The 23130-nt window shown below is 32.1% G+C and overlaps 1 protein-coding gene across 5 annotated transcripts in view; it reads left to right on the top strand.

Annotated features, from left to right (window-relative positions):
• Window positions 1-13498: 13498 nt before the first annotated feature.
• The window catches only part of LOC148611652 (uncharacterized), an 81850-nt gene continuing 72218 nt past the window's right edge, over window positions 13499-23130 (top strand). For 4 of the 5 annotated variants that reach the window (XM_088592413.1, XM_088592412.1, XM_088592411.1 and 1 more), the window contains exon 1: window positions 13499-13626. The gene's annotated coding sequence lies outside the window, so the exon portion shown is untranslated. Of the gene's footprint in view, window positions 13627-15376; window positions 15522-23130 lie in introns of those variants that run through there. The other variant, XM_088592407.1, reaches the window with a different exon arrangement.

The raw sequence follows: 23130 nt of genomic DNA, 5'->3' as shown, positions 1-23130 counted from the left end.
TATAGTTAAAGACAAGGAATGTATGTACACATGTATACAAGCATGTTCAGTAATGAACTTATTAAGGCGGCTGAAAAAGTTCACTTTGAAATGAAAAAGACTGCTGTACTTATGAGCAAAGAGAACTTACTTCTAATATTATAATTTGTTCTATTAGAATTTGTTCATAATGCAATGTGCAATGAGGACAGTTCCTAGCCCAGACATATGCGACATACGAGCATAAGAACTTACTAACTTTATAACTTTATTGTTGAAAAGTTCCCAAACACGCACAACACAATTAGCTCCAAGATGATGGCTCTATTGTCTTTAGTGGATCTTTTGATCAACTTCAAATGTTATTTAACATTGCTAATAAGAACCTGAACTATTCAGATTTACTTATACGTTATCAAAGTCCTAAGTAAATTTCTTAGAGAAAGTGCAATTAAATCCAAATGGAATAGGGTGAAACCTTACGACACTTAAGACTTAATAATAATCCAATGTGCCTAATGCACAGTCCCTAAAGTTTTAATTCATTAAAAAGTTACTGGACTGCAAAATATACAGCTTAATTGTGCTGCTTACTAGCAGAGCGTGTGCTCTAAGACGTAAGTCAATAAAAAAAATAATAAAAAAGTTATTAACATTTGTAACAAAATACCATCCAACATTACAATCTCGTACTTTTTACGAAAGCAATGGTCTTATATAATTAATGACCCTGAATGCTCTCAACTACATGTATTAGAATCACCACTAAAGCAGACCCTGGTCAAACCTTTATAATGCACGTCTTTAATGAACAATTAAACTATGAATATTACTCCGTAGCACTTTTTATCTGTTGAAGATAAAATCATCACATGTATATACTGTTCTTTATATATGCATCTTTTACATAATACATTTAATCACAAAACTAATATTTTCACTATATGAACTGAAGCCAATGCAACATTTCTGAAATATACTTGTGATATGTGGATATGTATTACAAAATACTTTCGATTTCACTTAACAATGTTTCATCTGTCAAAACTTCTCTCTTAAGACTGCCTCAATGATTGCAAGCTGGAGTGCGGAGACCTTATACGAAACTGGAAAAGCTGCCCAGGCTGCAATAGAAATGGAGTGCTTCAACCTTGATATTTTGGGATGAAGTTAGATAGAGATCATCTGGAGCAGTCATACTATCTTCAGGGCAAACTCTACTGTCCTTTGGACCACATAACGAGGATGGCAACCATCAACATGGAGTAGAAATCTCGCTCAACATGAAGGCCAAACTAATTACCATTCGTCGAATGGAATCTTGTAGGTGAAAGATTTATCGTGGCAAGACTTATGTCAAAGATACAAAAAGTAACTGTCATCCAATGCTACGCTCCTACCAACGTAGCAGAGGAAGAAGACAAGAGTTTTACAACCAGCTCCAAGCTACCCAAGACTGAACAACACTTGGGGCATCTTGATTGTAATGGGTGACATGAATGCCAAAGTTTGAAAAGATAACACAGGGAAGTGAACTCATCGTGGGGAAGGAATGAAATGATAACATAAATGAAAATAGAGAACTCAGAGTGCAGATTTTTGCTCCCAGAACGATCTGGTCATAGGAGGTACAACATTCCAACTCCCTCAGAAGGATATACACAAAACAACCTGGGTGTCTCCATAGATGAAGACTAGAAACCAAATAGACCACATTACAGCCCCAGGAGATGGAGAAAGAACATGACAGTCGTTAGAGCTTATTGAGGTGCTGATATAGCATCCGATCATCAACTTGTGGTGGATAAATTGAAGTTCAAGATAGCCATGGCAACCAGACAAGATCAATTTAGAAGGTGAAAGTATAACATAAGGAAGAGGTGCAGTAGACAAGCAGTTGGAAAAAGGTCAAATCCACATATAACACCACATGCCAAAAAGAACTTGGATTCTCAAAGAAGGAATACAAGCCATGGTTATCTGACAATACAATTGAGACAACTGAGAAGCGTAGGTCTGTTAAGGTATAACTTAACCAGGTCAAAAGAATGGTTGACGAGCAAACATATATGCATTAGGAAAGAAGTATAGAGAAAGGAACAGACAGGATAAAAGAACCTACATCAACTAGCTTGCTTCAAAAGTAAAGAATGCAATTGGCAGAAGTGACACAAAAACTGAGTACAACATCACACGCCAACTGACAGGTAGAAAGACCAACACATCCAAACTAGTGAAAGACAAAGATGGCAATGTGATAACAAACCTAGATCAACCACTTTTAAATGGACAAGATATATCAGATGCTCCTGATCTACCTCCTGGATAAGACCTTGATGTTGATACTGGCCCAATCTCAAAGGATGAAATCATAAAAACCCTACGAATAAAGACTGGAAAAGCCCCAGGACTGAACCAAATTTCCACATGAGGTCTTGAAGATCAACCCGGAAAAAACATACAACGTCTCGATTAATTGATTGATTGATTGTTGGGGTTTAACGCCTGAGCAGCAATATTTCATCTGTTCTGTTGACACTCTGACCTGCACAGGCCCCCACAACACCTTGCATGACCTGTTTGAAAACATCTGGGAAACAGTCGAAATCCCTGAAGAGTGGAGTTTAAGCTACATCATTATGCTTCCAAAGAAGTGTGACCTGAGCAACTGCCAAAAACTGAAGAGGAATTCAGCTACTCTCCAGATTCTGATGCGGTCAATCATGTATTGACCAAATTGCCACATTATGGGTCATCATGGAGGAGTAAATAGAATGGCAATCAGCCCTCTACATAAACTTCGTGGACTTAAGAAGGCCTTGGCATAGCTAACAGAAAAGCACTTTGGAAGGTGCTAAGACACTGTGGAATCCCTGTCAAATAGTAAAGATTATCAAAGGAGTCTATAAAAACACCAAATGCCAAGTCATCCACAATTCAACGCTCTCACCATCCCTCAATGAACATACAAGAAATACTCCAAGGTTTTCTCCTGTCACCCCTTATTTTCTATATAAGTATTCAAGAATTTTAATAAGATATAATATACAATCGTGAATTTACTCATAGATTGCTTCTTGCCTAATTGATATATTTTGGTGCTCTTTCTTGTGCTCTGTTTGGTTTCATCCAACCCACACCAAAAATATGGGGTGGTTTGGTTGATTTTAATTTTTATTTTTTACTCCTTACCAGATATTTGCTGACCTAATTTTATCTTTGTGGTATACATGTATAGCTAGACATGTTCTATATCCATAGCCACATAAGTTTGAGAAAAAAAACATTTTGGTCACCAAGAATTGAAAGATTTGTATATTATAGTGCATAAATACAAAAAAAAACTAAAAGTGAAAAGATCCTGATTTTGAAATGCCTGTCTCATTTTTAAAAAAAAAAGTCATTTTTTAGGAGTGGGAGGGGATGTTAACCAATTAATTAATTTTATTTAGTCATAACAAGGATACAATCATGAGTTTTTACTTTCATATGTCCTCCCTTGATAGTTGTATAATAATTTACATTTATTGTTTATCGTAAATTTGACAAGCAAAAAAAAACAAAAAAAACTGCCATATCCCTGAAAAAAAAATTATAATTCTATTGCCATTGACAAAAAACAAAATTTAGGAAGAGCAGAATAATGTTGTTTAGCAACATTGAAAATCCCAGCCCCCCCTTGGTATAAAAATGGGCAGTGCCTAACTGTAGCATGGAATGAACATAGCTGGGGCCTAGAACTTGCATACAAATATTTGTATGGAAATCCTTCAGAATGCCTTTTAGATAATGATCTTGTATGGTCCTACAAGTTTGGTGCAGCTTGGTCAAAAAAACAGGCAGAGGCTTATTATGGGTGATTCATGCATTTCTTAATCCCAATTATTTTTTATTGCAAATCCTTTTGTAAGACCCATAGAAACTGTATTAGGAAATAAAAGTGCAAATAAAAGTAGTTCACTGAAGATATTCAAACTTGAAGTTTGACTACAGAAAAAGTGTTGGGAAATTTCTCGCCAGAATTTTTACACTATTAACCAAAAAAACTGAAAAATAGTTCAAGATATATAGGAAATCCCAAATATTTTTTCATTGGAAATCCTTCAGTAGGCTTCAGAAACTGTGTTCAAAAATAAAAATGCAAATTAAAGTTGTCCATTGGAGATATTAACACTTAGATTATGGTTGTATTCTACTACAGAAATGTACAGGAAAATTTCCTGCCAGAAGTTTTGCAGTATAAGTAGTCAAAAAATATTTCAAGATAAGTAGCAGATCAAAGGACATGAACATAGGAAGAGTTGTTTTTAGGACCTAACAAATGTATTTATACAGTTGCATTTATTATCTTAAGACACGATGAATTGCCCCTGCCTGGTTTATGGGCAGCACCATACTTAATAAGTAAGTTTAATTATGGCACCTACCATTTTATTAGCTAGTCTGGTGGGGGTGGCTTGGACCTTTCTGAATGAATGTTCCATATTTTGGGAAAAATCATATTTACTCATCCATTACAATTTTTTTTTAAATGATTCTATGCTTTCCTCTTCACTAAAACAAAGATTGCAATCTCGCGCAATTTTACATAGTATGGTAATAAATATGTTGAATGGGATGATATACAGCTAGATTACCCACGATGCATTTCGTTGATGCTGAGCATGCCCTGTTAATGGCAGGCAATTTCCATTGCTTCAACATTTCATCCCAATAAATGTAGGTATTCTGACCCATATGGTTTGGAAAAAAATTAAAATGTCGCACCTCAAGTTGTCTCCAGACTTTTTCAATGTTTTGTTTTGATCAATATCTCAATTTGAGACCTTAATCTTCTATCAAATTTTCAACCCACCCACAAAGGCGGTCTCCCCTCCTTATTTAAATTTCAAACTCGTTCCAGACCTGATCAATCGTCATAAAATTTGTTTAAAATTGATCACAAATTGTATGAGGGTGTATATAAGGAGTTTTATAGCTGTAACTTTCCCTGCATTTGTGATAAAAACACTTTTATATGCCTTGATTTTGACTGATGACTGCGTAGCCCCGCCTTCAAGGGTGGTTTCTCTCATTTAAAATTCACAAAATACTTCAAAATCCAAATTATCATCATAAAATTTTCTTCAAGTTGATCAGAAATGGTCCGAGGGTGTATACAAGGAGTTTTATAGCTGTAGCTTCCCATTCCTTCCTGATATCAACATTTTTATTTGACCAATTGTTGATATAAAAAAAAATGGCGGCCGGAGTCACACCCTCGAGAAGGATATTCCCTCCTAAATTAAAATTCTAACTCCTTCAAAACCTGAACGATCATCACAAAATTTGTTTTAAATTGATAAAAAATGGTGTGACGCTGTATGTAAGGATGTTTATAGCTGTAGCTTTCCCTGCTTTTGTGATATCAATGTTTTAATATGACTTAATTTTGACTTCAGTAGCATTATAGGTGGCAAGTAGCTGTGACAAGTATACTGTAATCTCGCCACAGAATATTGCAATAAATTACGAGATACGAATCCTTCTACATTCTTGACTAAAGGCAGTTTTTCAAATGAAAATATTGAGTTTGGTTGCTGTTGAAATATAAATAAAAAATTGTGCTTATGTGTAAAGAAATTTCTTTTCCAATATGAAATTCCAGCCCCCACCCCTCTCAGGATAAAAATGGTACGAATTTTTGGTTGGATACCATTTTGTATGAATTGCACTATGCATAGTGTTTAGACAGACGATGCTAGATTATCATTATATATGAAAAAATATATATACAAGAATACTCTACAGTATTCGTTTTACAAAGGGACATTATCCACCAACACACAACATTCTGGTTGGCATTCTCATTGAGGAAAGGAAGAACTAATTTTGTAAACATTTTTCTTTGAAACTTACACTATTTACACTTTGGTAAGTAGCTAAATGGTTTGAAATATTATTTTTTAAGTATCCAAGTACTTATCACAGTACAAAAAGTCAAATATTTGAATTGGAAGTCTACTGCTGTCCATTGCTCCCATTGGACAGTTAACTAATCTGTCAGATGCTAGAGTTACATCCCTTTGCTCAAAATTTAAAAAAAAAAAAAAAAAAACCCCAAAAAAACCAAGTACTATCTTTAAAAAAAGATAGCTGATGCAGCAAAATTTTGTTCTTTTAATTAAAATTTTCTAGATTTCATTTAAGAAAATAATACATGGCACGCAATTTTAATTTTCAATAGTTTTATCGAAAACCACTAAGTTATCAGTATTTGGCCAATTGGGAAACAGAATTTAGATCAGGTGACTTGTGTTTCCATTAATGAGCGTCTTTAAGTCAAAGGGTAAAAAGTGAAGTCAAAGTTGGGAACATGAAAAAGGTTTGTTGTCCTACATGTACATGTATATTAAAATACTGAAAATGCTGAACCTTTACATCCTTTCCCTGGTATACATCATTTTGTGACATTTTTCTAGAAAAATTACTGACATATTATGTACTGGTATTTCTCACAAAAAATAACATTTCAAAAACCCCATTCTCCCAAATTGTAATTATTTTCTGATTTTTTTACAAGACTGACATTTTTTGACATTACAATATATAGCAAAAGAAAAGAAATTCTATGTTTTGTTTGGTATTCCATCTCCACTTCATATATCATTAAGGATTAGAGAGAGAGAGAGCTTGAGGTTGTAAGTCCTACGCCTCATATTTTTTTCTGAACAGGAACATTTGATCCATATAACAGACCTTGCTTGGTACTAGTTCAGCACACTAAGCCAGATTTATATATTGCTAGCCAACAAAATCTACAGTTTGACATATTGAATAGTCACCTCACCATATCCATTCTTGTTATATTCTAATAAGTTTGAAAAAAAAAATAAAAAAGGATGGTAATTTTGACAGATGGTTATATTGTGTGACATTGATCAAATTATTAACTGCGGTAGACACTGATTCTTGGAATTACCAAAGAGGTGCTTTCCATTAATTTACCAAAAATGTACTTGGCTTTTCAGATTGTCTGAAATTTACCAAAGAGACGCTTTCCATTAATTTACCAAAAAGGTGCTTGGCTTTTCAGATTGTCTGAAATTTACTTAAGAGGTGCTTTCCATTAATTTACCAAAAAGGTGCTTGGCTTTTCAGATTGTCAGAAATTTATCAAAGAGGTGCTTGGCTTTTCAGATTGTCTGAAATTTACCAAAGAGGTGCTTGCCATTGTATATAGATTTTTACTGTAGATTATGTATTGCAGGTCAAATTAGAAAGCTCCATGTAATATCTAGAGTTTAATAAGACTATTATGGACAGATTTGAATGCATTATGGTAACAATTGCTGACTGGAAGAGTTAAAGGTGAACAGCTTTGTTACTGTACTAATATTCTTCATTAAAACTAAATGTTGTTTTCACATAAATCTTTCATTGCTACTGGTATCTAATTTTAAGTAATTTGGAAAGGTGAATGTCTTGTTCTCTGTTATCTGTAGATTTCAGGTACCAGATTTCTAGAGGGATGTGTTTGTTAGTATTGGTTGTTGTAAACATATCAATTTTCACGGTTGCTACACTTCATGCATTGTGTAAAGTGAATGGTTGTACAAAATAGCATTATATATAAATTTTGCAGGTACTTGTTTTCGTGGTTTTCTGAACACCTCGAAAATAGGAAAAATTATAGTGCTGCGAAAATTAATACAGTAGTTAAAATCGAGTGTTTGTATGTCATCTGTGATCATCAATTTTTGTTTTCAGGTATAACTGTACTTCAGGACAAATGTTTAGATATTATTTCAGATGATTCTTAATCAAATATGGAAAAGCTATTGGTGAATGTCATAAAGCTCTGAAAATGACACTGATCAATGTTTTTGATTGGTCCAATGTATGTCATTATTTCTTTTTGTATCTTTCAAGAGTATCATATTAAGATATGTGATTGTTGGTAAAATGTGTATGCATTAAGAACTTAACATGTATATAGTATAATTATTGACCGGCATTACTATAATTAAAAATTTGCTAAATACCTAAAAATTCTAAACAGCTGTTTTCTTGTATGCCTAAAACGTGGAGTTCAATAAACTTTCGTTATTGTTACCTGTGATTGACCTGTGAGGATATTGAACATTAAAAGAAATGTTTATTTTTATATCAATAAGTTAGACTTTTTATAAGAGCATACTGTATTGATGAATAATAAGCTTGTTCATCTATGAAATTACAATAATTATTTTTTGATATTCATCACATGATACAAATTTACCAGAACTTACCTAGTTTTACAGAGAAAGCTTGGGCTTTTGATTGATTATGGTTTAACATCCTATGACAGATATTTCATGCATTTTAAGACGAGAACTTTTCAACCAACCAAAAATATTCTGCTTTGCACTAGTCCGAAACGCTGAGCCAGATCTTTAATATGCTAGCTCACAGAAGCAAGTCTGCAGCCAGGCATGTCACACACTTGGATACATTATTCTGACCCCAAGCAAACCAGTTGCCACTGTTGCTTATATCTCCTGTCTACCAAGTTTAAAGACTGTATTGTGATTTTGCTGAGGATCAAGTCCACGATGTCCACCGCTCCTGACAAGCATTCTACAAAAAGACCGAGACATTTTTTGGGGCAATTTCTGACTATTTATCTACTTTAGTCTGTAGAAGTAATCTCCTCTTTTGTGAGTTATCTTCCCATAACACGAGGTATTTAGGAAAAATTTAAATAGTCTAAACCTTTATTTACAGTCTTATTTATTTATTCTTTGGTTTTTAGTCTATGAAATCATACATAACAAATATAATGGGATTTAATTGTCATATTTATTCAATACAGATACTAAAACATACATGCATATAGGATAGAAAGACCCCAAAATGCTAAAAATATAATGTATGAAAATAGGTTTCTGCAATTACTAAAGTAAAGAAATTTGAATAGATAAAAACTTGATGATAATGAAGATCAAGGTCGTTAGCAAAACAGATCTTATGAAGATGGTACTTTAAACTGTTCTCTTGTTTTATTTTTAGTAACAGTAATTTTTTATTTTTTCTACGTTGTAAAATAAGTGATAACTAAGTGTACTTAATTGTCTTCATTGATGCTTATATTTGAAAATTAAAAAAACAAAATAAAAAGACAAAAAATATTTAGAAAATTTCTTATGTTTCGAAAGCTTTTTCAAATTTTTTTCTGATTTTTGTCAGAAATTATTAAAATAATTTGAGTAATGAAAGAAATGGAGGTTATTGCTCTGCTCTTTAGGTGAATGCCATTAAAACAAGGCCAGTATCTCCAGAAGTAGGATAAGAAATGTCAGAGATAAAATGTGGGTAGAGATAGTCCATAGTATGTAACACAGGACGAATTAAAGATGATTAATTCTGTTAAATGAAATGTATTTGATGGAGTTCTCATAGAGAATCCTATTGAAAACAAATCTCAACCAAATAAGAGTGTTGTTGTAATTATGGCGTGGATATTAGAACTGCAGTCAAAATGTGACACGTCTGTTTTGCAATAGTTCAAGTTCTTTATCATTATGATTGCCTTCTGTCTTCATGCAGATTCTTTTTTCCATGTTTATAGTTCGTATTGATATCATTAATGATAAGGAGTTTCGCCCTCATTTCGTTTTTTAGTTCTGATACTAGAAAGGCTGTGTTTGACATATCTGTAATGCAGTGTATTCATAAACACATTTTCTTCTTTTTTTCAGACAAAGTACATGTATATGCAGTTGCCCCTTCACTTTCTTCTGGACAGATGCTTTTCAGCAGTAACCTAATCTTTTGCACCATAATTTGCCCTAAATTTTACATTAGGAAATAGCAGTGAAAAATAAAGGAGAGAAGGTAAGAAAATATTTTGGAAATAGTATTTTTAGTGTACTTGTAATGCTATTTTCAGTGAACAAAATACATGTGGTATGTGAATTATAATTTATGATATAATGAAATCTAATCTTGTCCAGAATCTCCTAATCATAAATAACATTATGTTCATTTGACAGATTCTATGAAAATTAGTAACTGAAATTATTTTGATTACTAGTTAAAATTGTAGTGGAAGGGAAGGGAATTGTGAGTTTATCCCTGCTTTCCCTGTCACCCACGCTCAATATTTTTGTTAGTTTTCTCTGCAACCACATTTCACAGCAGCATGATATTTTAATAGGAGCTTAATATAATACAAAGATATTAGATATGGTGATCATGTCAAAGAGACAACAACCCCACAGGGATGAAAAATATAACTGAAATTATATAAGAACAAACATGCATGGGGAGACATATTTACTGTCTTCACACAGCACTTAAGACAAACTCTGTAAGTAATATAACGAGAATGGATATGATGAATATGTCAAAGTATGCCTTATCTTAGTACATATATTCAATTTCTAAAATATGAAGTAATATAAATTTACTGTTTAACACTTTCAATTATATTTTGACCATATGGTTACTTTAGATAGGGAGTGAAGTGTATTCTTGTCTTATTATTATCATATTTTGTAATTTATTGTAATCAAACTATTTCTGAATAAAATATGTTTTAACTAAGTGTATTCTTTAGTGAGCTTTGCATATAGTTTTTCTATTTTGTTTATGAAATTTTCTCTGGGACCTTCTTCAATATTTCATATTAAGTTTCAAATAATGTGACTTTCTCATCCTGAAAGAGCGCAATTTAATGGCTCATGGTACTTTCCTACCTTTGCCATTGCTATGATTGCAGAAAAATAAGTGAAAGAAAAACCACTTTTTTCATGTCTTTATTAAAACTGTGAGGTATTCTTTGTGCTTACTAAATACTTGGGAGGAAAATTCCTTTGTTGTACCCCAGAGCCTTCCTTGCAAAATTACATGTCATACATGTTTATTGACTATTCTGCAGTTAAGACAAAACCTTAAAGTCTTTGAAAATAGACATAAAAAAATATACCAAACAATGCTCAATAATCAGAAATCCTTTGTTGTAGTACAGTTATTATCTGTTATAAAAAGTTTTTATTCGCAGCTGTTTTAAGATCGAACAAATTTTTGATGAATGCTTTGATATAATTTTGATATGTGCATCATACACGTGTTAAGTAGCAGTTTTTATAAAAATCGTAGAGGAGGTGATTCATGCATGTCAAAATCCCACAAAATTCAGTTTTATTTCTTCTTCAGAAACATTAACGGTTTTGTTTTGTTTGGTGCACTTTATATATAGGTCTTGCTTTGGTTGTTTTAAGGAGGAAGACCTAGGGTAAGGGACATAACTCTTGAAATCAGTGATAGGATTGTATCATATTCAATTTCACCAAAGCCTTTCAAGCTTTCATTTGAAACAGAATGAAATAAATCCAAGTTACTTTGATGCTTACATGAGACTGATGTAAAATACTGAATACAAACGTTCCAATGATTTGTAAGAGCTGTGTCCCTTACCCTAAGTCTACCTCCTTAAATGGGAGATGTTTTTATGGTTTTCTTCAAAATACAAATTTGTATGCAGATAGGACTATATACAGCTGACAAAAAATATGGCATATGTCCGTGGGTTTTTTGTTCAACGAGCCACCTTGATTTTCACATATATATATGTCGCATTTGGAGGATTTATTTAGCATTCCAATGGGCACTAATTGTGCTCTTCTCCTAGCTGACTTGTTTTTATATATATACAGGACTGATTTTTTTTCAGAATCTTGTTAAGAATAAAAATATAAAAGATGCTTAATGCTTAATCCTTTAATTACACATGCAGATATATTGATGATGTGTCGTTCATTAACAACCCTTCTTTTGGTATATGGTTTCCTTCAATATACCCAACGGAGCTTAATATAAAGGGAGCTACAGAAACAGCTTGTTCAACATCTTTTTGGACCTACATCTCAAATTCAACAACAATGGTCATTTCAGTACTAAGATTTATGATAAAAAAGATGACTTTTGTTTTAAAATTTTAAAGTTTCCATACTGTGCAGCAATATACCTTCATATCCTGCATATGGTGTTTATATTTCACTATTGATTCGCTTCAGTAAAGCAAGTACTAACTACTTTGATTTCCTTTAATGCCATAAATATCTGTGTAACTCCTCAATCTGGGATATGAGGAAATGCATCTCAAATGGTCTCTTACCAAATTCTTTTTCAGATATCATTTCTTGGTTAAAAATACTCTTAAACAATGAATAATGATTGCTTTTTGTAAATTATTTTTTGTGCTGATGTGACAACTTATAAACCGATTATGACAATATAGCATGCAAATGCTATTTAATCATTGGCCCGTATATTCACACCGCAACAGATTTTACTCACCACTTGGTGTACCAAGTCCGGACCATTATGGTACCAGCTACTTCAGTGTTATAATATCTATTTTGCCTGATTTATTTTGGGCTTGACTTGATTATGGATCTAATTAATGTTTGGTAATTTTGTTGTTACCCTTATTATATATTTCTGAAAAGTAGTCTTTTTGTTGAGACACGTTAAGGAGGTAGACCCAGGGTAAGGGACATAACTCATGAAGTCAGTGATATGTTTGTATCATATTCAATTTCACCATAGCCTGTCAAGCTTTCATTTGAAACCGAATGAAATCAGTCCAGGTTACCTTGATGCTTACATGATATTGATGTAAAATGCTGAATACAAATGTTCCAATGATTTTTATGAGTTGTGTCCCATACCCTAGGTCTACTTCCTTAAAGTGTTCTTTATGCTAGATTGTCATACTCTCGGTTTTCTTCATTTATAGTAAAATAACATTAAGAAACACATAATTTGTTTTTATTTCTGCATACCAGCTGCATCCTTTTAGCAACTAAACCTGGAGCCAGTTAAAAGAATGCTCTTTTTATGATGGACTTAAAAATTTCCATATACATGTGCATACCACTGAGTTTGGCTGCTGCAAAACCCAATCTGTGGATTCTATGGTTAATGTGATACATATCTCCATGTTGTCCTTTTGTATTTGAACACAGCATATTGGTTTGGGTAAGACAGAACAAGGGAATTTCTGTATAATGTGGTTTTAAGTTGAACTGTTTTTTTTTTCAAAAAGGTCTTAGGCAAAAATAGTTTGCAAGTGCACACTCCATCTTCAACTTTTACATCCCTGATTGTGTTTACTTTTCCTATAGTGGTAAATTTGACTAGATTGCCACTTTTACCAATCTGCTGCAGAACTGCAGCAGCAGAACTTAATGATCTGTGAGTCATCTGATATTTACCTTAAATGTCCTTGATAAAAAACTTTTATCATTATTGATAATTCAATAAATGGCAACATCTGGCTAAATACTATTGTACCATGTAATAAAAGGGCACTTCAAGGGCAGTTTAACTACATGTATGTCATAAACTTTAGAAAAATTGATGATTAAATGAACTATTCATGTGACTTAATTCATTCCTACTAGTGTAGAAGGGTTATTAACAATCATATTGGTTTGGGTGGCTTTTGTGTTTTGGAAAATATATGTTTTCCCCTCTTTGAGCCCCTGAAATCATATAAGTACTGGAACTTATTCTGCTTCATCTCTTACCGTGTAATCTTTTGCTGGAACAAACCAGATTTAAGTTTATCCCATTGGTGCCCCAATCACCTGGAACTTTTCGGAATACCTAATCTTACGTGTAAGTTGACCTTACTTGTAAATGTAAACAAAATTTATTTGGTTTTTGTAGATAACTTGTATAACTTTTAATCAGTAAGCGAGAAAACCTTAAATTTAATATATTCACCAGTATATCATTAAGTTATACAAGAGTCAATGTCTCTCTGCAATTGATTTTATTGAGGGAAAATCTCTACATGTATTTAGTTTTATATTCCCATTGTTTTTTTTTTAGTACAGAAACATTTTAGACTATGAATGAGAGTTTAAAGCTTGAAGGTTTAAATCTGCTATCAGTAATGTTTTCCCTACCAATACACCTAGTCCATGATACCAGAAATGGATGGATTTTAAATCAATTGTTCATTTATGCTTGTGTTTAATTTTATATGCTTTGTTATTATGGTTCATGTGTTTATTTCCTTAAATTTGGTGTTCGAATCTTTGATTATGAAAAGAAATGTAAGATATTTAAGTATCATTGTGTTTTACACAGAAGTAGTTTTCTTTGATGATATTGTAGTCAATTCTCTCTAAACTACAGCATCCTATCCTTTTGAATGGAAATTTGATACCTATTCCCACAATTTCACAGGGTTACCTGTCAAGGCTTACAAATCTTATGGTTTAGTTCATCTATGTACTGCACTATTGCCTGAATGTTACATATCCTGTGTGTCTTTGTTCCAAGTCACCTACAACATTTTAGCTGTTAATTTGAGTTTATTACTGAGTTTTCCTTCCTTAATGACCATGGGTTAAAAATGATAAATATGAAACAAAATACAGGGAAAGCTGTCTAAACTGAACCCCTTTTGAACTCTACAATTAGTTTTGTTTAGACTGGTGATCAGTTTGCCAAGGTTGAAAATACATTTATATTGATATATAGGGATTTAAAAATGTGACTGGTTTACTTAGTTGTTTCAAATTACTCAAGGTTCCAGTAATACAGGTTTTACTGTAGGTCCCAGATATCATAAAAAAAACACAATATGTACCTATCATACTGTATTCATGTAATATAAGATGTGTTATCTGGTAAGAATAGTCATACCCAATAAAGGTCTGTTTTTTTTATTATTTTTTTTTTGTTACATTGAGTAATTCCTAGTAATCACACCCACTGTAACCAGAAAGAGTCTTTACCAGATATTTTCTATAGTCACTTCATATCTGAAACTTTTAAAGCATGGAGAACCTTTGTAAACTGGACACTTGCTCAAACCAAACAAATCCTAATATCTTGAAACTCCTCTCATAAAGGAATTAAAGGAAAAATGTGAAAAGAGTTTACTTTTTATATATTTTTAATTTGAAATGATCAGGTTTCTATATTTTAAATGGTCAAAATGCCAAATGCATGTAAAAGACTGGCATTGTTTTGATGATCTGTCATGCGTAGAGAAAATAGACTTTATTTTTGTTGTGACATGTATTTATAGAGGTTTAGGATATTGTAATTGGGTATATTTTTACACGACAGATTGTGAATTGAGTTGAAAAAATAGACATGAAATTATTTTTAATATTTTTTTTTCCAAAAAATATTTTTAATAACAGTGTTGATAACCTTTTAGGGTTACAAGTGTATACATTACAGTTAACCGCAAATGAGGATATTTGCTTTGAAGGAAGAACCAAGTTGATTGATATTATGAAGGATTCCTGTGCTGTAATCTTTTAATACACTTTTCTAAAATAATGACTTCAATTTAAATTGGTTTCAATGATATTTGAAAGGAAAAAACGTGACCAAATTTTCAATACATGCATTAGGTATAACATAGGGTTTGAAATCTATGATGTGAGAAAGTGGCTGTGTACCTAATTGTATTTTAAATTTTACTTCGTTGGGTTTTAAATGAAATGGAAAGTTTAAAACTACCAAAAGGATATTATATTGTATATAAGGTTTGTTTGTTCTATTATTTGTTCCATAATATAAACTTATTACTTTATAATGAAACTTTGTTACATATACTTATTGAACTTGTACACATGGAAGTTTTTTTACTTTTTTTTTTTAAATATCCTTCCTAGTAACCTAGTGTTTTTAAAACGATTTGAAATGACCAAAATAATCTAATATGGGTGTTCTGCTGCAGTGACTGATCCCATAGGAGGGGTGCTGGGAGTTCCTGGGGTTGGACCCTTTTTTGTAAAAATTGAATTAATTTCATGCGAAATTTTGGCAAAAAGGAGCAAATAATAGCCCGAATCCCCTATTTTCAAAATCTCTGCTCTGCACCTGTACAAATTCATCTATTATTTTGTTTTTTCATGAATACTTAAATCTTTATTATAGATTATTCACTTTTTGAAATCTAACTTATGGTTTGGTCATTTGTACTATTAATGCTATAATTCTTTTAAAATGTCCAACTACAGGATTTCAAATGGCTGTGGTGTCAAATTAGAAATCATTTGTTATTCATGATTTTCAGAAGGGATACAGATTCATATTGCCTATAAAAGTTTTTTAATCTCTGAGCTGTGTTTCATATTCCATTTGGAATATCATGATTATACCCTAGAATTAATCCATCTTTTCAGGAGTTTAAACATCTTTTATAGATATCATTTTTGTTACAGGACTCCAAAGGGAGATAAACCAGCTGAATTGTTTTACATGTTAAAACTTGTAGGCTTAATTTCTGATTTTTTTTCAAATTAATGAATTGAGAGCTGAAAGAAGAGGTCATGAGTTTCCGCTGTCCAATTTAGTGAGATTTTTTTGGGAGTAAGGTTCATTTCTCAGTCCCTTGCCAGGGCAGAATTAATCTATAGTGCTCTATTTTGCCTGGAATCTATGAATGATGTCTGTCACCACCATTTCTATGGTGACCCCTTGTATTGACTACATCCGGTTTTAGCCCATACAGAGGCCAAAAATTGGGAAAAATCCTCATTTTTTCACATGAGTGACCCTTCAATTGAACTCTGACCCCTACTTGTGACTGTAACAAGCCTTATTTGCCTTCAGTTGCCTTCACAGGATACAGACTGTGGGATGAATGTGCTTTGGTTCCTGTTTTGCTCCTGTTGAAACCCATAAGTAGCAAAAATTGGCCAGCAATGAAGAAAAACGACCATTTTCAAGTGGCAGACCCATTTTACCATGTTCTAATCAGGTGCTCATAAAAAGTCAAGTCCATGTTGTATAAATCAATTTTTTATGGTGCGAACAAATCAGTTTTCACTTTGCCTGTATTGTTATATATGCAGGTAATGCACAGGGGGAAATTTAGGATTTGAAGTTAGGGGCATAAAAAGGGCCAAGCAAAGAAAGGCAAGAACATTTTGTGGGTAGAAAAGTGTTATGCAAAAAAAAAAATTTTCTCCAAAGGGCTTGGGCCACTTTTTCGGGTATTTTATTCTTTGAAATGTACTAACAAGTAAATTATATAATTAGGCATTTAAATACGTCATGAATCGATGATATATTTAGAGGTTGGGAAAAAGGTGTAACAACACGAACTTTAAAATATACAAACTTTCCTGTGATAAAACATAACCAATAGATTGTAGAAAGTAAGAAAAAATTCAAAACATAATAATTATTCCCAGGTCAGACTCAAACTAAAAATCTTCACATTTATACTTATGTAGAGTATGACTATCAAACCAGTTAGTCTATGGACACTACATTGTAATATGTTCAATAAGGTACATGATGTCAACTGTTTGAGTGTTTTATATTATTAGCCAAAAAGTTCCTTTTTCAGCTAAAAACACATTACCAACCATCTTGTGCTTTGCAAAAAATTATACACTCTGATGCTTCTATGGAAATTCCTGACTCTAATTAGACCAAAAATGTCAAAAATGCATTTTCAATGATTTTTGTTGCAAATTTTTGTACATTTCATCTACCTAAATTTTCACAAATTTGCATGTTTGGGACCAATGAGAGTTTTCTAAAGACTACAATAAAAATTCCAGACATGTGGACAGGTTTTTTTTTTTTTTAAATTGGCTCTACTTATCTTCAGAATCCTGGGGGACAATGGCCCGGGTCCTTCAGGTACATATGCAATATCAGCCCACTTTGAATCAATGCCTGATGCAAAAAATAAGCAATAAAAATCTGTTTCCATTGAAAAAAAGCTGTTAATAAAATTCCAAGATTTATAGGTAGTTGACAGATCTTTTTTTATAGTTAAAGTAAGGTCCAGTTTTAAACCATAGTTCAGATAACAACTGATAGATCAATAGGACTATCTTAATTATCCACCAGGAGCATGCAATACATGTATAAATAAAAGTTTGCACTTTAGAAAAGAGTCCATTAACTGGAAAGATTTGATCAAGATATATTAACTTCCCTCTAAGGTAAATCTGAAGGTAAAGTTTTAAGAAGTTAGATGTATGTAAAATTTATTTATTTAATTTAAGAAGAGTATTCATTATTTTTCTCTTATATGATGCTTCTATTTGACAAAATACTGATAAAAGTTGTTTGGTTTTGATATTGATGATTGACATGACTAAAATGTATTAAGGATGAAGCTTTGGTTTCTAGGTTTCTGCCTGTAACTTGCTTCACTGCACTGTCTTTGAGGTTTTGTTTTCCCCATTCTTTTTAGCTCACCTGGGTTAAAGGCCATGTGAGCTTTAGTCATCACTTGACATCTATTGTTGTCATAGTTGTCAGAGGACTTACTGCCCTTGAAAGGTGAAAAATGGACCAGGTGAACAATTTCAGCTCCTGGGAGCCTCTTGTTTCAATAGCCATTGATATTATCATGCCCAATTTGAAGGAACAGTATTATGCTGTTGAAGTTAAATTGGTAGATTAATGCATTTGAAATACTGGTCAGTCAAACTTTGAAAAACCATGTGGCGTGATTTTCATTGTAAAGAGTTATTTTATACTCATATGTTATATATTTTATCATAGACACCATAGCTGAATCGATGATTGTCATTTGGGGCTTTTGATTTACTTAAGAAAAAAGTGTTATGTGTGAATGAAATGTTGAACAATTTACTTGAAATTGCAAAAATAGTGTATATGATAGACGAAATATAATCCTTGTTGGAAGAAGGACTTTAGGGTTTCTCGCGCAATGAAAAAAAAAGTGTCACCCATCACAAGTCATTAGGAAATCTTACTTTTCTCTGATACACAAGTCAACATACTAACCAGTCTACGTACCAGTTAACCTTTGGAACAATTTATGTGGGAGATTCTCTCCATTGACAGTGTCTCATGTAGGAAATTTTTTATGTGAAAGCAAATTGTTTATATAGAATATCATTAATTTAGTATTTTTCACAGAAAATGTAGTAAACAAAAAACTCCCACAAATCTTACAATTTTTATGCAGGATATTTTTTATTTTTCTTTGATATTGTGGGAGGGTTGATAATGGCTGTTGTATACAATATATTCATTGTTTTCTGAATGATCAAAAATTTCCTGTTTGTTAGTAATTTGTCTTATGAAAATGCCTGCAGTTACAGGCCTTTCATTAAGAGGTGGTACCAGGTACTTTACCCTTCTAAACTACTGAAAGGTACCTCCAGAATTTTAAAATTTCATACATTTTTATTAAACAAAATGGTGAAAAGTACCTCCTACAAAACCAGAGGTGCCTTTATTGCAAAAAAATAATGAAAGCCCTGCAGTTAAAGTGGAATTTTTTTATACTTCTTGCCACAGGCACTTGGGGCACAGATGGTTTCAACACCCCCTTTTTTTTCTCTCAAGAACCAATATTTCCGTGTAATGAGTCAATTTGATTAAAAATCATTTTTTTGTCAGTTTCTGAAACATCACAAATGAATGCCTAATACCACCATCTGAAAAAAGCGACTCAGATAGTAGTAAAAGAGTTGGATGGAAATATTGACAATGGTTCTTGAGAAAAAAGGGGGGATGGTTGAAATCATCTGGGCCCCAAGTGCCTGTGCCATCGTGCAATGAAGCTTTTGGACACAGGGTTATGCTACTTACAGAATGTTCCCCATTTCATTAAACTTAAGGAAATTCTGTGACATTTAGTATTCTGAATTCGTCGAGTATGCTTAATGGTCTTGACTGTGCTGATGACATGTTAAGTTTTTTTTCTTACAGAAGGGGTGGAATATATTAGATTAACTGATTGGGTATGCACAGATTTTCACAAGGACTTAATTCAAATGGTATGAGACATCCTGTTTACAACCTTCTACATGCATGTCACGTACAAGTAAATAATGAAATAATGTAAACATGATCAATTTAGTAAGATAAAGTACTGAAATTCTAAAATAGAAGCATAAATTACGATATTTTTCTCATTATCAGCGAAAACGATAATGTTCCTAAGGTCAAAACCTTATCCATGGTAAACAGCAGCCTTGACATTTAAACATTTAAAACAGCTGCAACTTTGTCAATTACAATATATGCTTTTTAGGGCAAGCTTCAATTCGGTTATTTCTTGGTTTATAAAGTAGCACTCCAGCTAAGAATCATGCAAAAAGTGATACATGGTTGGAATGCCTACATATTTTTATTTTTGTTATTTTGTTTAAAATGTTATAGTAAACAGGAATTAACACATGGCTTATGAAACTGTGTTCTTAGGAGATAAAAATAGAATGTACTGTAGAATTCAAAAGTATGGGAGATATTTCTGTAAACAATACTGATATACAATAGAAACTATGGAGTTTTCAATGTGAATTATCTCCTAAGAGCAGAAAGATTGGAATGAATGATTATACATTTCATCATATAGACCCATAAAACAACTTAATAACAAAAATAAAAATGTGTAGCCTTTTTTTAGGTGCATCACATATTACAGAATTTGCATGATTCTTACTAAGACTTACTTAACTGGACAGATCAAATCATGTATGGAAATTATACTATTAAGCAAAACAAAATCTGTCTGTACTAAAGTTTTGATAATCCAAAAACCTTTCCAAACCAGACATCTTCTTTGGTCTTCATATCAATATATTTTGTATTAACTGAATAAAATTCTTCAGTAAGAAAGTGGTACTCTGTAAAATCCTTTATATGCTTCTAAATTCTGTGTTGAACATCAGAGTCTACATGAAATGATGCTTTTTGGATCATTACACCCCTTTGTTCAAAAATATCCCCTGTCAGTATTTTCCCAAGATCATGTTTGTTTCAATTTTGAAAAAAAAAAATTGTATTGACATGAAGTGTTTATTTGAATACATAATCCAGAAGATTGACATGATTGTTTTTTGATTCAAGACCTGAGTAAATTTGTCAGCTATGAGCTTCCTTTGTTTTGACAGCTGCATTAACTATTACATAATCTGGCATCAATTTGATGTCTTCATATATAAAAATATATGTCAGTGCAAGTGTATTGACTTGTTTTCATAGAAAAATTGCCTTGAATAAATGGCAAAACATTAAGCAGTGGAAGAAGTTAGATGCATAGTTTGTATCATATCATTTAAGAATTGAATCTTTCATTTTTGATGTTTCATTGGCATCTAAAAGCTTGGCCATAGAATATTTTCAATAGAATGGGTAAGTTCGTCATGTAATACATGTGGGACCTGTCGACATTTTTTAAACAGACAGATGAAATATAATAAATGAAAGATTCAATTAGAAGTAGAGAAATTTCTTTACCGATAACATAGTAGAAAAACAATAATAATTGCTTAAAAATAAAGAGTCTGTTTCTCTTGAAAAAAATCAATGTTAAAGAACCTGTCTTAATTATTTGTTTCTAATGAACTATAAATGTACTATTGTAGGTAATTTTCACTCAAAAATTTAAGGGACAAAAATGACAACTTTGATCTCAGTCATTTTGGACTGACAGACTAGAAAGTTCTGTTAAAATGAATATATATTCTGCTGTTGACTTTATAGACACTATATGCCTTTGGAGCATCAGCAAAATAAAATTTGACTGAAGATTTTTTTTGGGTGTGCTAAATATTGAAAGAACTCAGATGCATCAAGTTTAAAGATATATTGAATGCATTGAATAAATTTGTATTTTGGTAAAAATATTTACCTTTTTTGAATGAACTATCTTTATTGCCACTAGATTTGCTGTTATATCAGGATTTTTAGATTTTGACTGCTTTAACTAGAATTGATTTTGTTAATTTAATAAAATAAAACCTTTATACCTGCTTTGAGATATATGCGAAAACTTTTTTCAAGTATAAAATCTAACATTCCATAAATTGCACCTGTAAGTACAATTCATACAAACCTCCTATTATCTGTGCATTTTACCATTTAATTGCATATAACGACAATTTGTATCAAATGTCACAGTCATAACAAGGTTATACATTTTGTTTACACGATGTATTGAATTCTGTCTTGATATGCTAGTGTCTAGATCTTTTTTAAGGGATTGTTGAAAAAGAGACAATCACTTTAATGTAGGTTTGATTTTAAGGATTGACTCCTACAAGTCTATATTAATCCAAACTCCTTGTATGGGACATACCTGTGAAAAACAAATAGCAATGGTCATTCAGAATTGAATACTTTTATTCCTCAAGTTCATTGGAATAATTTTATGTCCCCCCACACCCCCCTTTCTGGGAGGCATATAATAACCATGGCGTATGTTTGTCTGTTCGTCTGTTCATCCATCCACAATTTTTCTCGGCAACTACACTGCCACTTGGTATATTGAAAGCTGCTTTATATAGGCATGCCATATTTAGATATTTAAATTTAGACTTAATCAATATCATCTTCTTGTTTGAAATCTTTTTTCCGACAGTCAGTATAGTTTTTTATGCTTTTTACCCTATTTTTGCAAACATGATTGGCCAAATACTGACAACTTAGTGGCAATTGAAAAAACTGTATCAAAAATTGAAATTGAGTGTCATGTGTTTCTTGAATGAAATATAGAAAATTGTAAGTAAAAAGAAAAAAATTTTACTGTGTCGGCCATCTTTTTTTATAGAAAGTACTTGTTAAATTTTGATTATACGGTTGCTTGGTTAAAGAGTTGGGGTTTATTTTCCTGAGCTTTGGTCGTAGTTTTTTCTAATTAATGATTGTTTCATTAGTTGTCTTATTTAGATGGTCATGAATACCATCAGATATCGAGGTCATGTGTGGTGTCAGTAGTATAAACAGATCTATACTGGTATATGGAACAGCTATCGTTCATTCTTCACCTAAATCTGTACCCATTCAGACTGCTGGAAGGAATAAGTTCATTGAAAACATAGTGATATCACAGAAATTTCAAATTATTTTTAGAAAGTTCAACTAACCTTGGCCTTGATATTCAAGTTTATTTACTTTCTAAGTAAGCCATCACTTGCAAATGCTTGGAATCTTTTTTTTAGAACTGATTTATTTTTTGCACATTTTTAATTAATTAATTATATTTTTTTTTAAACCCACAACTAAACTCTAATGTAAATCTGATGGGTTTCACATAATAAATTGTAAAATTATAAGATATTTGTAAAATGAGATAAGAATTTAAATTTCAAGCATTAATCCTTGAGGCATTAGGTTAAGAAAACATCGATTTACAAATTTTGTAGA

This window comes from Perna viridis, chromosome 7 (assembly GCF_037379345.1).
Source record: "Perna viridis isolate PV_CMFRI_1.1 ecotype Kerala chromosome 7, ASM3737934v1, whole genome shotgun sequence".
Lineage (NCBI taxonomy): Eukaryota > Metazoa > Mollusca > Bivalvia > Mytilida > Mytilidae > Perna > Perna viridis.
This window is presented reverse-complemented; position numbering and strand designations above follow the sequence as displayed.